Here is an 18,072-nt window from a genome sequence, read left to right on the forward strand (position 1 = left end):
GAAATATATATATACATTTGTGTGCTTTCAAAAGCTTTTTAACCTTTAATTTATCAGTAAAAGTGTTTGTAAACCAGTTCTCACTTACAAACATGACCTATTTAGATACAGAAGGTTTATTTATTCAACATTCTCCAAAAACTGAACTGTCACAAAGTACTGTCCACAAAACAAATAAAAGACCATTAGCAACATGTACTATAACAGCCAATAAAAAAAGTTAGAATAAAACGCAACAAAACATACATAAAATATTTTAAAATGATAAAAATCTTGCCTAATACAGTTAATGTTTAATTACTCTCAAGTTTCAAACATCTTTGTTCAATGGAGAACAATCCAGCCAAGTTTGGATTAATTTAAATAAATTAGATTTTTAACTAGAAAAGGTTAAGTTTAGTTTGATTTATGCATGTATGTATGTGTGTATGTGTGTATGTATGTATGTATGGATGGATGAATGAGAAAACAATAGAGGAAAAGAGCAGACTGCAGGAAGGGTGGAGGGAGGAGAGTCAGCAGGAGATCTGTGAGTGTGAGACATGCTGTGATGTTCAGTTTGGATACCGTAAGAACACACACACACAAATACAAATATAGAATATATACACACAAATATACACACAAATATATATATATATATATATATATATATATATATATATATATATATATATATATATATATATATATATATGGCTTGGAGGAGGAGGTGCAGGAGGACTAACGAAGGTCAGTGGATGAAATTAAACAAGCATGGGCCCAGTAGATGCCATACCGTGTCATTCTCACATCAAGTAATTTGACATAATACAGAACCCCTGGGTTTTTGTCCAGGCTTGTACATCACAGCTTAGATTGTTTTCAGCATTTTACATTTTACTATGATCGATTAGTAAAAGGTTAAGGCGACGGCTGTTTGCGTGAAGCTTACTCCTGTTGTGAAGTTCATGGAACACTCGCCTCAATAAAACAGCCTGTTTTTTTGCCTTTCCCGTTTTAAAAATTGACTGAGAGGGGGAAGCTTGTGTGTCTTTGAACCTTAGGAGATGAGGAAATTGTGGATTAATGCGTAAAAGCTGCTAGACACCAAACTAAAAATTGGTAAAATATTTGTATTTTGGGATTTGTTAGAGGCGTCCAATTTGATTGAATGTCTACTTTTGTTAAAAACAGCTTTCTTCCCAACATGGGAAAGCGTCCCCACTTAAAAAAACTTCTCTTCTTTAACTGTTTCTGTTTTTTCTCTCTTTTTTTTAAATTTTCAGCATGAGATTATAATAATGCAAAACAAACTATTAATTTTATAGTGACATACCTTTACAAGGGCTAAAGGCACTAGCGCTTGCTAATGTGTAACAAGTCGCTTTTAGCCATAAAATTCTCTGTGCTTCCTTTTTTATCAAATCTTTGTTATAATGGTTATAGTCTTTTTTTAAAGATCATTAAAATCTTAAATGTCAACAACCTCTTAGGTCTCTTTAACGTTTTTTTTGTTATTTTTTTATCTGTTTTTATGTTGAGCATATGGCAGGGCGTTGGGCCCCTTCTGCCTTCAGTGGCTCTGAAACCTCACTGACCGTTGTTAAATTGCCTTGCTTATTCAAAGTAAAAAAAATAATAATATGTGAAACATGAGCAACATGGTGGTGGTAGCATGCAGTCAAGCTCTGCAGAGCTTTGCTAATGAGCAAACATCAGCGCCAGGTCTGTTTAAACGGAGATACATCCATAAGTTGCAGGACACCGGCCCTCGAGGACTGCAGTTTGAGACCCCTGTACTAAAAGATTGAAGTTGCAGCTGAATTGTACAGAATAAATATCACAATAACTGTGCAAGACGTTTGGAAAGGATTTATCGTGATCTCATACATAGTAAAAATTAAGCATTTTAACAGAGTTGGGTATTAATTCAGAGACCAGTTGTACCTGTTGGTAGATTACGGTCAATGGTTCGTTACCATCTTATCATGTAAACAAATTTTTTTTGGTTGGTTTAATCCTAAATGACATGCATCCAGGTGCAAGAACATATCAGTAAGATGCGTTTATAAGATTTGTTTTTCCAGTTGACTTTCAATTAGTCCTCCACTTGGAGCCTTGGTTGGTCTGGCAAAATGTCCTGAATGTGTCTCCAGAATAGAAACGATCAGTTTATCCAACAGAAAATTTAATTGCTTCCAAGAAAACAAGCGAGAGCAAAGTTTCCTTGGCAAATGTTGGAGGGATTTAAAATATGCTGCTTTTATTATGAAGGAAAGTACTCAACTTCTCGTGAACTTGACACTGCTGGGAGAAAGTCCCCCAAAAAATCATAAGAACAAACCACACCTTCGTGGTTACAGTGTCATCACCACCCGGTACACGTTGTTCTTATCTCAGAGCTCATCAGTTAACCTTTATTCAGTGAGGTCTGGAAAACCCTGGGCTTTGTCACACATCTCCAGTGTGAGGTTTACATCATATGGGTCAATCAGTTCTAATTTTAAGTGTTAACCGATAAGCGATAAGACAGAAGCTGGTTGCAACCATTCTCTGTCATTTGGACAGTTTCTGTATTGTTTCCTGTAGACATGAGACTTGTTGCGGCTGAAAATAGGCAGCCACGTCCCCTTCCTCGCCTCGGCTGAGAATGGGCCAAATAAAGCAGCACGTCCTTTAATCGAGCGCAGGCTGCAGAGCAGGCGCACCTCTGCAGATTAAGTGGCTACAGATAAGACAAACCCATTAACGAAGAGACTGATTAATTACATTTGAGAAAAAAAAAAGTAGAAATCCATTAGGGCACATTTGGTTGTAGAGGTACGCTTGAGTTCAGCGTCAAATGCCTGCACTCACGACGGAAATCTGAACTCATTAGCACAAGGTTCTGAGAGGAAACTGCTTATTAATCTGCAGCCAAGCTTGAACAGAGGAAAACAAACAATGACCCTGATGCATTGCCTCATGCACACTCATTTTCTGCATAGCAATGATGCACAAATGTTATTTGGCTGATGTTTTTGCACAATAAAGTGCTTTTGGAGGTTAACTCTAAACTATATTTGTATGCTTACATGCATTAAATATGCATAAATGCATGCTGTATACAGAAAAAAGATGGGGGGGGGGGTATTACCAGATCTTGTGAGTCGATGGGTGCACTTATAGCATACTTGGGAAAGACTGCACATCCATACAGTCATGCACGAGTATTTTAAGCAAAATCAGGGAATTTTCTCATCCAGAGATTCTTCTTGACAATTTTCCATGTCATGTCTGGAGAAAAGCAAGCCCTGCTTACCCCGTGGATACACGCCGGCGGCCGCATCATATTGGTGGGACTTGTGCCCACTGAAGGTGAACATGACACCTGCCAAAACTTACAGTTTTGTGGAAAAACACCTACAAATGGCTGTCCAAGGATGTTGCCCATCCAACCTGACTGAGCTGGAGAGGATCTGCAGACGAAAATGTTGGAAGATCCCCAAAAGGAGGTGTGTCCAACTTGTAGATACATACCAATGGAGGACAGAGGCGCCTAAATAGGTGCAGCAAACCCTATCTTTCAATCCTCCTCATGGACCTGTTAAATTTAAATGTTTCTTATTTTTATAGGTTTACAACAATGTTTGAAATTTTTTTTTTCATTTATTGCCTTTTTTATTATGTCTATCACTTTTAAACAATAGTATACTTAACTCTCTTTTAGATTAGGTCTAACATAAAATGTGGAAAAGGGGTAAAGGGGGTTGAATACTTTCTGGTGATTCCTTATTTTTGGCGTTGCTGTGCTGATGCAGCACTGATCTTGACTACAGCTAGATTATAATTCCTGGCGGATTTAAATCTAAACTTCTAAAACATCGGCGCGGCGCGGCACCTAATTCACCGGCTCTGCTTCCGAGGAAAAGAAGAGGTGAGAAACGAGTTAAGAGAAAAACAAGATGCTCCTCCAGCCTCAATGGCAGCCGTAAGAAAGAGTATGAGGCCTAATTTACTACGGCCAGTCTTGAAACTGGAAAAGCTTTTCTTCACATTTAAGACTCTCCCTCTACACCTATTCTCCCAGGTCTAAAAGAGGCCGTGTATTTTTTTTTGTGTGTGTGCAAAAGAGCCCTAGCGCTTGCAATTTTCTTCACAGATAAAAAAGAAGCTTTTCCTCGTCATGAAGCACCGCCACACCTGCCGAGATAATCATTAAGAATTACGATGCGCTCATTTCTCACCTCTCAAAATCCAATTTTGATGATTACGCGTTGTGGCTTTGAAGTCTATCAGAGTTGCAGAAGCTCATTTGACATTACCCGGTAATGGATTACAGTCTTTACAATCTGGCAGAGCCCAGATGAGCGCTCTGCGGGTTAAAAGGTGCAAATTGTGCGAGGAGATGTGACAGGGCCTTCTTCGGGTTTTTTTCATTTGCTTCGTGGGTACCCAAAGGGCCAATTTGGCCCCCCCGAAAATTGGGCTTTTAACCATCAACTTTCAGAGAGGAACATACCTAATGAGCGTTTTCAAAATCTGGTCCCAGTCGGAAACACACCGTCGCAATCGTGCAAATATGCCAAAGTTTTGTTTCTGTACTTTTGTGCCTTAGACGAATCTGACTGCTGAACTCAACAAGTTTTTTTATTTTTTATTTTACTACACTCACATACGGCTCTTTTTAGATTAGCAATAAGTTGCTCTATCCACCAGAGATGCGTACAGGTGAAGTTTTGATTTTCTAACACAAACTGCTTAGTTATGCATGATAAATGATGAAGAATATGCTTAAAAAACTTTAATAACATAAAATTAATGAGAGGTGATCTACTGCCTCCCTCAGACCTTTCTTTTGGCTGTTTTATTCAGGAGTTTTAGGGGTTTGAAGGACTTTTAAATCAGGTTTTAGAATCTTTTAACTGTTTTTTTTTTTATCATTGTTGTCTCTGGTTTTTAAATTCCATGAAAGGCTTCAATGTAAATACGTTTCAAAACTGTTTTGGTTAATGTGTTGTTCCTCAGGTGGCTGCTCCGCATAGTTTTTAATTTCTCATTCTGTGTACACAGCTCTGAACGTTCCCAAAAAGATCTATATCTTTTAAGTTACCACAGGCTAAGTTAGACATTTTGACTTTAGAAGACCCAGTAAGTCATATACTTGTTTTGGTCAATTCATGGTAAGCATGACACAGCTGGAGGAACATTTGCATTTTGTTTTAAAGGTTTGTTATCTCAATAGGTCATTCATTATGTTGCTGATGAGGTAAGATGGTAAGAGGTTGTGATTATTTGCTGCAATTCCTTGTCTTACTTGTCCAGACAACAGGAGTTTTACAAATACAAATTAGGAAAAAAATGCTAAAAAATAACACAACTTTTGATTGCTGAAGCTTGGCTCCAATATAACACCACGTGTTTTTTCCCCTACATGTCCGACTGCTAAGGAAAACAGCAGGTTGGGTCTGGTTGCGTTTTCAGTGTCGGACATTTTTTGGTCTCAACTGAACTTGAGCCCAGACTTTCGCTGGGCCACTAAAACACTGTCACTTGGTAGCTTTTTAAGCCATTCGCTGATGTGTCTCAGAGCATTTGATGATCATTTGATGCAGAAATGATGGTTGAACACAAGTCCTGATTCTGAAGAAGTATTGGAGCCCCAGACCATAACATGACCGCCACCATGTTTGAACACTGACATGATGTTCTTGGTGTTGCTTATGCCTGTGAGTAACAAGTGAAATTAAACTTAGCTGTGAAAAAAAGCTGTTAATCAAAGTCATTTCGGGATTTAAGCAGAGTGGATGTGTCAGCACAGTCTGATTCTGCTTTTAAAATCTAGAAAAGAAATGGATTAAGCAAAGTTGAACGCCTTCTCATTCATGGGGCATTCGCATCATTTACACAGTTTATGGAACAGTTTAATAACCCGCGTATAAATTTTTTCTGCAATTTGCAACTGCGACATTTTGTGAACAATAAATGTCCCTTATTTCCTGAACTGCCCGAGGAAACAACTCTGGATAAAATCATAGGTATAAACATTCATAAAAGGGGGACTGGGGGGGGGGTGGTAATTAAAGAGAGAGAGAGCAATCTGAAATGGGGGTTATATAGCTGTAAACAGATTAACTCAACTTTTAAATCTACAGCTTCTTTTTTTTCTTTGTTCATTAAGCTAAAATATCAGAGTACAACAAGGCGGCCACAAAAAGCCTGAAAGAAGATAGTGGGGGCATAGCTTAGAGAAGTTGGAACCGTCAGCTAAAAGGTCAAAAGTGTTGACCTGGGGGCCAAATACAAATGACTGCCACACTTTTCAGATTCTTATTTGCGAAAATGAAAGTCTTGTAAACCAAGCTTCATTGTCACTTCAATTTCCAATTATGCACCATATACTGTTATATTTTCTTGTTTTATTGCTTTGTTTCTGTAGCTTTTTGATAGATAGATAGATAGATAGATAGATAGATAGATAGATAGATAGATAGATAGATAGATAGATAGATAGATAGATAGATAGATAGATAGATAGATAGATAGATAGATAGATAGATAGATAGATAGATAGATAGATAGATAGATTTTGTTGTGGATTTATTGCATTTCTCATTCTATGAGGCAGCTTTCATCATTGACAAAAAAAATCCCACCAGAGCACTTGGTACTAAGCTATTCTTCTTCATTTTAGGTCATCTGAACCAGTTATAGTTCACAGATAAACTATCTGGAAAATGTTGCTTCAGAAGCTATATTTACTTTATCTTTATTTTTCAATATTGCATTACATAGATGTATTTCCAGAGATATTTCAAACTCTGTCCATGCAAAGCAGAGGCAAGCGCTGAAAATGAGCAGCACTCGTGTGCAAACACAATTTTTGGAATGGTGTGTTTATCTCTATGGAATAATATGATGTATAGGCATATTTTTTTCTAAACTGTGTTTTTTGGGGCGGAAACAGCTGGCACACAGAAAGAAGAAGTCCTGTGTGCCCTGGGAGACATGGATTTATCAGTAAGAGGAACACAGAAGGTTATGTTGCCTTCAGAACTTATAACCCCAAAGAGGTGACCTCCGGTTCACAGCTGGCCCCTGGCATCTGCGTATGCTTGCATTGCAATTTAAGCTACAGCATATACCTAAACTTTCTGTTTGACACCAAGGGGTCACTTTAGGATCAATACCCCAAAACATGTTTTTTTTTACAAACGCTACGAGCTGAACGAGCTGAACTCTTGACGGCCCGGCAGCATCACAGGACCCACAGAAACATGTTGAAATCTCCCGATCAAAACAGACGTGTCAATAATCTTCAAGCGCTCAGAAGCAAAAACAGGAAACCAAAAGTGCCTGCCCTCCAGGCTGCAGGGGTCTTGTCAGGGTTAGAGGTTCATGCTGACCTCTGGGTTGCGGGACAGGGCAGGCATCACATGCTGGCAGCTTTGTAGAAGTGAGAGTGGGAAGTTGTTGCTCTTATTGTGGCAACCTGGCACACGAGGTGACACTGAGGGCACTGCTTTGCATTTTGGGTAGCCGGCTCTTCGTAAGGATGGAGCGCAAACACGAGCGCTATTAAAAGAGATGCATCCTGGGAACGCCTACAACGTCACTGTTGTTTTAGCTTTGCGCAGATTCATCTTTGCAGGATCTGAGTTAAATACATATTCCGGTATTACGCGTTGTCTTGGAAAAATCTGAAAATTTTTGACCATATTTATATATTTTTAAAATTACAACCACATATATTATGTGCTTTTTCTATTATTTGATAGATGAGCACACATTAATGCACAATTGCGTGGTGCAAGCAAAATCATACATGGCTTTTAACATTTTTCTCTACAAGAAAAAAAAATCTTCAGATGTGATGCACATATTTATTTAGCCGCTTTAATCTGACATATCTAAATAAAATCCAGTGGAACCAACGCCTCTGTGTCAATTTGATATTGGTATAAATACAGCTGCTCTGTGAAGGCTTTAGATAACTTGAGTGAACAAACTTGGTCCAGAAGACCGAGGAACCCTCCAGAAAGGTCACCCAGGGATAAAGTTGTGAAGACATTTAAAGCGGCGTCAGGTCATGGAACAAGATCTCAAACCTTCATCATCTCAGTAGTGACAGTCGTGGCATTTCTGGAATGAATGCACCATCTATTTCACATAGAGAAATGTAAGAGTATATCTTTTTTTCAATGTGTATTTCCCCGCTTGTTTTGATACCATAACAAAAAGCGTGGAGCAAGCTTGAGTGTGAAACAGGATTTCTCCTATAAAATAAAGGTTTAAGAATGCTTCTTTCATTTTAATTTCAGTTTTCAAGAGTCTCAGAGTAGAATAGTTTAGTTCAGACTAGACCGGTCAAAGTATTTTAGACTTTTAGCAAGAGCCGATCAAATGGCTGGCAAAGAGAAACGGGTCAGATCTTATGGGAAAATGGTTGTAGCCAAATGGAGCACAAGAAGGCTGCAACAGACTTGAGCTTTGAGCAGAAGGTCACTTTGCATCTGAGTGGTGGGTCCAGTCCAACCTTAACCTGAATCCAGTTAGGAATCTGAGGCAGTAAAATGTTCACAAATGCTCTCCAAAAGCTGAGCTGGAGCTGTTTTGCATCGAGGAATGAGCAACCATTCAATTCTGTAGATGTTCAAATGAGGCTTTGATGTAAAGTTTAAGAAGCGTTGTTGGTGAAGATTCTCGATCATCCAGGTCATGATCAATCTAAAAAAGGTAAAAAAAATTAAACAACTGGACTTCAGTTCTGAAGCTGAAGACGTTTCACTTCCCAATCCAAGAAGATAAAGCTTCTTGGATGCAAAATGTCTTTTTTAACCTTTTTTTTTTAGATGTAATTAGTGTTAAAATGGTCGAAATACTCACAGAGTACATTCTGGCTGAATGTATATTTAAAAGATGCCTGAATCAGAGGGGGGTCTGTGTTGGATGCGTTTTTTTTCTCCTACACAGCCGAATCAAACAAGTGGCTCCTTTCCAGGACTGGGACTTGGGAGCCCCTGGTACAATGTAAAGGTTTTAGAGGTACAGAATATAGAATTTTAATTTCAGAATCAGGATCCACTTTATTTGTCAAGTCTGTGGGTTTTAACCAAGAATGATTACAATTACGGCCACAGATGTGGCGAGGCTAAGTACGTGCAAAAGTCTTTCTGCAGTTTTTCTATTTTTTATATATACATACCAATGAATACAAATTAACCTTTGGTCCCCATCTGCCTCTGAGACATCCGTCAGTGATGCATCAACCCCAACAAGACCTGGAGCTCACTTGCTGGAATATGTGGCGTTGGAAAGCCTTGGGACCCCCAGAAAAAAGGCGTTGAGTGTCTCTCGAGTTCCCGTGCAACTAGTCATCAGAGAAGGAATGGCTGAACTGATATTTGTCTCAACACGAACACATTTAACCTATCATTAAAGCTGGACATTTTCCAGATTTAAAAACTCTTGTGCAACCTCGAGCTTCCCAGAGCTTCTTTTGGCTTTCCTACGATGATCGTAGCCTGAAAAACACAATCTTTATTTCCACGACGCTACCTAAACGTCGGTTAATGCCTTTTAATACATTTCTGGGGCTGGTTTTCCTTAAGATGTTGATGTCATACAGTTCATGACAGCAAGACGTGCGTCACCAAAATGCCAGTAGGGGGAGGAGATAAAGGTCGCTGATTTCAGACAAAGTTAGGGAGAATATCAATGAGAGTCGGTTCAGAAATCAGAGAAGGAGACGAAGCAGAATGGCCGTAATCAAACTGCCTCAGTCTGCTGCTTTATTCTTCAAACTGAGCAGAGTCAGAGGAGAGGAAAAAAATACAATGTGCATAGGTGTGACGTTGCTTTAGCGCCACAGAACAGTTGTGGCACATTTACATAGACAGGTACTCAAAAGCAGACAAAGAATAGGCTTATTTCACAAGCCGCAGCTAAAGCTTGGATAAATCTAAAACACATTTTCTCCAAATATTTCTCAGACTTTTTTTATGCCTGCTCTTCCATTAAAGGTTTAAAAAAAATAAAAAATAATAAAAACTGATTTAGTAGCTGCTCATATGTTACAGTGTGATGTTTCTATAGAAGGTCTTTGGGGACATTCAAAGTAAAGCTCTTATAAGAGTCTAGGTCTTTTATTACTAAGCTATTACAACAACAAAAAAGTAGCTTTGAATTACCCGGTGGAAAAGTGGATGTCAGATGGATTCTGGGGTTGACTGCAGCCTTCGAAATGTCTTCAGGAGTTTTATTTCTTGTCTTCACATGAAACAGAAAGTGATGATGCACAAAACATGTTCAGCTCTCCTGAACTTTCAATTGACAGCGTTTTCACATTTTCAGCATGTTTTAAAAGATGAATTCTATCTCAGCACCCTGGAGAAGAGCTGCTGCTTCTCCACATTGAAAGGAGTCAGTTAAGGTGTCTTTTGTGATTTATTTCTTTGTTTTACATCTGATAATGAAGCCCCCTGTGGAACTCCCTTTAAAAGGTTTTTTGGGCACGTCCCCCTGGGAGGAGACCCCGTCTAAAACCTAGAACTCACTGCAGGGACTATATATGCCGCCATGGCTTGGGAACGCCTTGGGATACTAGAAGAAGCTGGAGGATGCTGTTAAGACCTGTCACCCCCCCCCCCCCCCCCCCCCCCAACCAATTTTTGGGTAACCAAAGGATGGATGGATGGATGGATGGATGGATGGATGGATGTGTTACTTGCAGTTCTCAGAGGACTGTAAGTGCAGATTAAGAAGATTGGTAAACCCATTGGTTGGAGGCTTTAATTGTTTATTTGCAGTTTTCTGTTGTGTTTAATTAATTAACTAATTGATAAAGTCATTTTTGGTGATTAAAAAAGTATTTCACAAGCTTTAAAAGGTTGGATTTCTAGTTTTTTTTCAAATACCCTTTATTTTTCTTGGTCTTTGCAGAGCAATATTCTGTGGAAAACATCGTTTTTTTCTGCAAAAAAAAAAAAAAAACACACACACACACACACACAAAGTTCAGCTTGAAGGAAAGCATCAAAGCTCTGGAATTTGTAATGGCGTAAAAATGTGCAGCCTTGTGGAAACGTTGTAAACTGGTCCATCCAAGGCTTTCTAAATGTGCTTTTTCCCAGAAACCCATTTTTTGGTTATAGCTAGTTGCAGCTTTTTAGTTTTAAGTATGTCTAAAAATTACGGTTCTGGCAGCGAAAAGTAATTAGATAAAAAAAAATAGTAAAATTTAAGGTGTGCGTTTAAACAGACAATCTGATTAAAGTCTAACTTCCACCTGAAACAGATGGCCTAGATCGCAAAAACTCTAACGTTGACTGTCATTAGGGAAACTAGAGCTGAAAGGTAATTAATTTTAATTGTTCATTAGGGTTCTAATGAGTACATAAAACCTGATGAAATTGGCTTTTGTGAAAAAAAATGTAGACATGAAGCTATAAATTTAAAAGAGGTTGGTTCAACCACATGCGTCAGATCTGGAAACAATAAGAGATGAAGAAAATGCATGAAAGGCCAGAGCTTTTATTTATTTATTCATTCATTCATCAGTGTTCTGGATGCATTGGAGAAAAGAGCGTTGCCAGGCTTTAATGTTCTGTATGTTTGCAATTTTGTTGAAAGCAAATACCCCCCCTTTTTTTATTACTGGTGCTTGTGCAGAATTATTAAAACCAAGGTTTGACAGAATTGGCTGCGAATGGAGCCGAGCGAAAAGAAGAAAGTGGATAAAAAAAGGTATTGGTAATGACAGGTGAGAGAATGAGAGCGTTTAGCCCGACGGGAAAGAGTGTGTGGGGTCAGTGTGAGACTGAAAAAAAAAAAAAAAAAAAACAAGCAGAGAGGAAAGTTTTCATCCGTGTGTCAGACTTTTCTTCTTTTTTTTCTGCTGCTGCTGGTTTCCTGTAACAGGCTGAAGAGGTTTATTTATTGCTGGAGAGCTCCGTGCCTCGCATTCTCTTTCGGTACAATGTGTGATGTGGGAGTAATGCTGCTCTTCCGAAAAGCAATTAAAACCATCCAGAGTTTAAAAAAAAAAAAAAGAGAGAGAAAACAACCTTACAGCCCACACTTTTTTTTTACTTTTTTGTTTTGTTTTGTATAATCATGTTTCCTATCTCTTATTTTCCGTAGGTTGCGCACTTCCTCCGTGCGTCTCCGCAGCACAGCGGAGACACCGGTCCAAATTTAAAAACGCTCCACGGCAAAATATTGATCTGGTTTAGTGCAGCTGAATTTAACGTGTCGTTCTCCATTTGTATTCGCAGCGACAACGCTTAAGAAAGCAATTATGCTTCAGTTTGAGCGAAGTTTAAAAGCTATTTAATGGCTTTACTCTAGTTTCAGTGTGCAAATGAATCACGCATCCCACCCCTCTCTCTCTCTTCCTCTCTTCCTCTCTCTCTCTCTCTCTCTCTCTCTCTTCCTCTCCAGATGAGTGTGGGCCGAGAGATAATTTAACGTGATGTTGTTCTGTTCCATGACCTGTTGCTTCTCGACAGATTAAAAGCGTATTGGCCCCAAAGTCGCGCCGATTTTTTTTTTTTTTTTTTTTTTTTGGACTCGCTGCGAGGCAGATGCGGCTTCAAACACGAGACATTCAAACGCGTTAAGGTTTTTATTGGATTCTGATCATGTTCAGATGCCACTATAGCGTTCACCACGGTGCACTTTGCACGGTAAGGAGTGACAGGTTTAGACGCCTGGCAGGACATAAAGTGAACTTTTGAGGACGTGAAATACTGCAGGGCTCCCCTCGGACTGTAAAATAGATGTGCAACATAAATCCGGAACGCTACAATGCATCCATCCTTCCTGTGACGCATACTTAGCTGTCTAGACAGATTTATTCTGTTTTATTGTGCTTGTTATTTTTTGCCACATTATCATCATCATAGCAAAAAAAAAAACGTAACATCACAGCAGGATAACTTACAGTACGTCTAGTTTTGTTTCTAAGTGCAAAAATAAAATAAAATCTAAGAGCCACCTGGTCTTGTGTGGAAAAGTATTTAAACACTAAAACTACCAACTAGTTCTGCCATCTTTGGAGGCAACTGCTGCCATCAGTTGTTTTTGATGACAGCAATCAGTTTTTTACGTTACTGTCGAGGAGTTTCTGGCAACTCTTGGTGAATCTGCTTAATTCAGCCATATTGGATGCTTTTTTTAAAACCACGATCAGCTTCTTTCGTTACTCCAAGCCATTCCCTGGTGGACTCTCTGGTACACTTTGGATTGTTGTCCTGAAGGATGACCCGAATGCTCTTGAGCTTGACGGCACCAACTGATAGCTGAATGTTCTCTTTAGGATTCTCTGCTAGACAATTTGTGGGTTAAACAAATCACAGAATGTCATCCTCGTCGTGAAGCAGCAAAAGCAGCCCCAGACCATTACACCACCACCACCACCGTGTTTAACAGTTGGTGTAGATAGATAGATAGATTAACTTTATTGTCCCAAAGGAAATTTGATTTGGGTTACAGACTCTGGCTGCTACATAGTCCAAACTATGTGTCACACTACATTCACACATAACACTACTATAAAAATTCCATTATAAGACAATAAATAGATACATAAAGGAGCATGTTACATTGTATTCACAATAAAACTTTGAAAGAAGAGAAAAAAATAATAATGATAATAAATAAATAAACATGTATAAAAACCGTTCTTTAAAAAAATCTGTTTTAAGAGATACTGAAAAAAAATTAAATTAAAAAAATAAAAATTAAAGAGCATGTGTCAGTTTAAATGTTGAATACTGTTGCCTATTCCACAATTTACTGCTTAATGCTATTTGTTGTTTTAATGGTGTCAGGATGCAGCTTATTGGCTGCATGCTGAGCCTCTCTCTCTCTCTCTTGTTCCTGCGCAGCCTGATCAGTTTCACCTGGCAGGCTGCAATTAACCCACAACTGCTTCCACCTGTTCCCACTGCTTTATCAGACTCACCTCTTTCGGTTCCCGTCGCCGGTCCATAGCGTTCACTCCCGCTCAGTCCCTGCCAGTTTTTCTTGTCAGCTCCGTTTGTTACCGTCAGCCTGAAGACTCCGTTCACCTGGTCTTGTTTCAGTCAGCCCATAGACTTTCCGACAGTTTTGTTTCCTCCAGTATTCAGCTCAGACGTTCAGACCTCCACCGTTCGGCTCAGACGCTCAGACCTCCACCGCTCGGCTCAGACGTTCAGACCTCCACCGCTCGGCTCGGATGTTCAGCCCTCCACTTCGGCTCGGACATCCTGTGCTCCACTACTCGGCTCTGAGGTTCTGCTCGTCTCTGCTCAGCTCTGATGCTCTGCTCGCCACTGCTCGGCTCTGACGTTCTGCTCGCCTCTGCTCGACTCTGATGATCTGCTCGGCTCTGACGTTCTGCTCGCCTCTGCTCGGCTCTGATGCTCTGCTCGGCTCAGATGCTCTGCTCGCCTCTGCTCGACTCTGATGATCTGCTCGGCTCTGACGTTCTGCTCGCCTCTGCTCGGCTCTGATGCTCTGCTCGGCTCAGATGCTCTGCTCGCCTCTGCTCGGCTCTGATGATCTGCTCGCCACTGCTCGGCTCTGAGGTTCTGCTCGCCACGGCTCGGCTCCGAAGCTCTGCTCGCCTCTGCTCGGCTCAGATGTCCTGCTCTCCAGTGCTCGGCTCCAGAGTTCCTCCCGGTCAGTCTCTCCACACTCCTCCTGCCAGCCAGCTTCTACACCCTTCACCTCCGTCCGTTGAAAGACTCTGGTCTCATCCTCCATCTTCCAAACTATTCAATAAAACTCACTCATAAGAACTGACTCTGTGTGTGCGTGCTGTGTCCGGGTTCATCCCAGAAAAATATATCATAACATTATGGACCGGCCAAGGGATGAACCCGAGCACGCACAGAGCCTGGTGTAGAAGCTGGTAGGATCTGCCTCGCCTCCGGTTCGTCTCGCCTGGGTCGCAAGGTTGCGACGCCACGCTTCTGGATTCATCTTGCCTGGGTCGCTGAGTTGCGACGCCACGTTTCCGTCTCGTCTCGCCTGGGTCGCATGTTGCGACGCCACGTTTCTGTCTCGTCTCGCCTGGGTCGCAGAGTTGCGACGCCCCGCCTCTGACTCTGTTTTCCTGGTCCGCCTTCCCCGCTGCTCAGCATTAAGGACGGCGCTCCTCGCTGTCGCTGCCCAGCGCTAACTTTTGCTTCTGCCCAGCATATTCAGACTTTGCTGCCCAGCGCCTTCTGGTTTTTGTTTGGAGTTATTTTTTGGTGTTGTGTTCTAGATCTGCTTTAGTTTCTAGTCTTTTTGTATATTTTTTATTGTTTTAGAAGAATTATTTCCGCCTTCTGTTCTTTGTTTTGGCTCAACCTTAGTTTTTGCTTTACTTAGGATTTTTTTTTTGATTTATGTTGCTTTTGAGTATTGTGTTTTATTTTGTTTTTGTCCGGGTTTTTGTGTCCCAGGTTTATTCTAGTCATTCGGGTTTTTCTTTAGTAGTCTAGTTTTTGGTTTTCTTAGTCAGCTAGTTCGGGTTTTGTTCTCTGTCTTCTTGTTTTAGCCATAGCCCTGATTTAGTGTTCTAGGTTCGCCTTAGTCTTCTGAGTTTTGTTTTTGAGTTCCAGTTTTTTTTTTACTTTAGACTTCTTGTTTGCTTTCTGTACAGATTTCTAGCTCTAGTTATCTAGTTTTTCATTAGTTTAGTCGTACTTGCCCTCATCTCCCTGTTCTGTTTCGTTTCATAGTTTTGCTTTAGCGTTTGGTTCCTTTCCTAGTTGTCAGTCTTGTTTGTAGATCCGGTTTCAGCCCTGTAGTTTCGTTAGCTCTGTAGTCCCTGTCTTGACCCTGTAGTCCCTGTCTTGACCCTGTAGTCCCTGTCTAGCCCCTGTAGTTTCAGTCTAGCCCCTGTAATTCCAGTCTAGCCTTTGTAGTTTCTGTCCAAGCCCTGTAGTTCTAGTCTTGTTCTGTATTTGTTTTTTCTTTATTTTAGTTTTGTTTGTCTTTATTTTTCCCCCCTTTAGTATTTAGGTGTCTGGGTTCCTGCGCTGTATGGGGTCCTGCGTTGGATGGAGTCCAGCGCTCTTAAAAGTCCCTGCGCTTTCTAGGTCCCTACACCCTTCTCCTGTTTTCGTTGTATGTTTTGCTCGGTTTGGGTTAGTTTAGTTCCCTTCAGTAGTTGTTTTGTTCTGTCTTGTCCTAGTGTATCTGTGTTGTTCCCTTGTTTAGGCGCATGCAGGTCGCCGCCAGAGCCCTCCGGCGCACCCATGTCGCCGGCTGAGCCCTCTGGTGCGCCAGACTGTCGCTGCCCTGCGCATGCAGGTTGCCGCCAGAGCCCTCCGGCGCTCCTATGTCGCCGGCTGAGCCCTCTGGTGCGCCAGCCTGTCGCTACCCAGTGCACGCAGGTCGCCGCCAGAGCCCTCCGGTGCTTTAGTCGCTGTCTGTGCCCTCTGGCGCGCCTGGCCTGTTACTGCCTAGCTCACCCTCTTGTTGTTGTTCCCTTGTTTAGAGGCGCTGCCAGAGCCCTCCGGCGCCCCTATGTCGCCGGCTGAGCCCTCTGGTGCGCCAACCTGTCGCTGCCCAGCGCACGCAGGTCGCCGCCAGAGCCCTCCGGTGCTTAAGTCGCTGTCTGTGCCCTCTGGCGCGCTTGGCCTGTTGCTGCCTAGCTCACCCTCTAGTTCCCTGGTGTTTAGGTCTTGTTTTCCTGGCGTTTAGATTTAGTGTTCCCCGGCGTGTTAGGACGCCCTCTGATTCTCGGTTTCCCGGCGTGTTAGGACGCCCTCTGATTCGTGGTTCCCCGGCGTGTTAGGACGCCCTCATTTCTCGGTTCCTCGGCGTGTTAGTACGTCCTCCGTTCTTGTTCCCTGGTGTTTTAGTTATTCCTGTTTCCCTTGTGCCCCGGCGTTCCCTTTGCGCCCCGGCATTCTTCTTCCTGGCGCCCCGGCGTTCTCCCCACGCCCCGGCGTTCTCTTCCCCAAGCCCCGGTGTTTCCCTCACGCCCCGGCGGGTTTTCCCCTGGCGTTTCTGTACACCAGTCGTGTTCCAGCAGGAGTTGTTGAGCCTTGGTGTTTTCGTACGCCTGTTCTTCCCTCTGGCGTTGTCGTACGCTTGTTCTTCCCTCTGGCGTTGTCGTACGCTTGTTCTTCCCTCTGGCGTTGTCGTACGCTTGTTCTTCCCTCTGGCGTTGTCGTACGCTTGTTCTTCCCTCTGGCGTTGTCGTACGCTTGTTCTTCCCTCTGGCGTTGTCGTACGCTTGTTCTTCCCTCTGGCGTTGTCGTACGCTTATCCTTCCCCTTGGCGTTAAGTACGCCCGTTCTTTCCCCTTGGCGTTTTGTACGCCCGTTCTTTCCCTTTGGCGTTAAGTACGCCCGTTCCTTCCCTTTGGCGTTAAGTACGCTCGTTCCTTCCCTTTGGCGTTAAGTACGCCCGTTCTTTCCCCTTGGCGTTAAGTACGCCCGTTCCTTCCCTTTGGCGTTAAGTACGCCCGTTCCTTCCCTTTGGCGTTAAGTACGCTCGTTCCTTCCCTTTGGCGTTAAGTACGCCCGTTCCTTCCCTTTGGCGTTAAGTACGCTTGTTCCTTCCCTTTGGCGTTAAGTACGCCCGTTCCTTCCCTTTGGCGTTAAGTACGCCCGTTCTTTCCCCTTGGCGTTTTGTACGCCCGTTCTTTTCCTTTGGCGTTAAGTACGTCCGTTCTTCCCTCTTGGCGTTTTCGTACGCCTATATTTTCCCCGTGACGCTGTCATGCGTCCGTTTCGCCTCGGCGTTTCCCTCACGCCCCGGCGATCTCGCCCCTTGGGCCCCTGCGCTCCTCTCACGCTTCGGCGTTGTTTCTCCTTGGCGTTTCCACACGCCCGTTCCTTGCCCTTGGCGTTTCCACACGCCCGTTCCTTGCCCTTGGCGTTTCCACACGCCCGTTCCTTGCCCTTGGCGTTTCCATACGCCCGTTCCTTCCCTTTTGGCGTTTCCATACGCCCGATCCTTCCCTTTTTGGCGTTTCCATACGCCCGATCCTTCCCTTTTGGCGTTGTGTTGCGCCCGTTCCTTCCCTTTGGCGCTGTGTTGCGCCCGTTCCTTCCCTTTGGCGCTGTGTTGCGCTCGCTCTTTCCCCAGCGCTGTCAAGTACTCGCTTTTTCCCCGGCGCAG

This window comes from Fundulus heteroclitus, chromosome 15, assembly GCF_011125445.2.
Source record: "Fundulus heteroclitus isolate FHET01 chromosome 15, MU-UCD_Fhet_4.1, whole genome shotgun sequence".
NCBI classification, from domain to species: Eukaryota; Metazoa; Chordata; class Actinopteri; order Cyprinodontiformes; family Fundulidae; genus Fundulus; species Fundulus heteroclitus.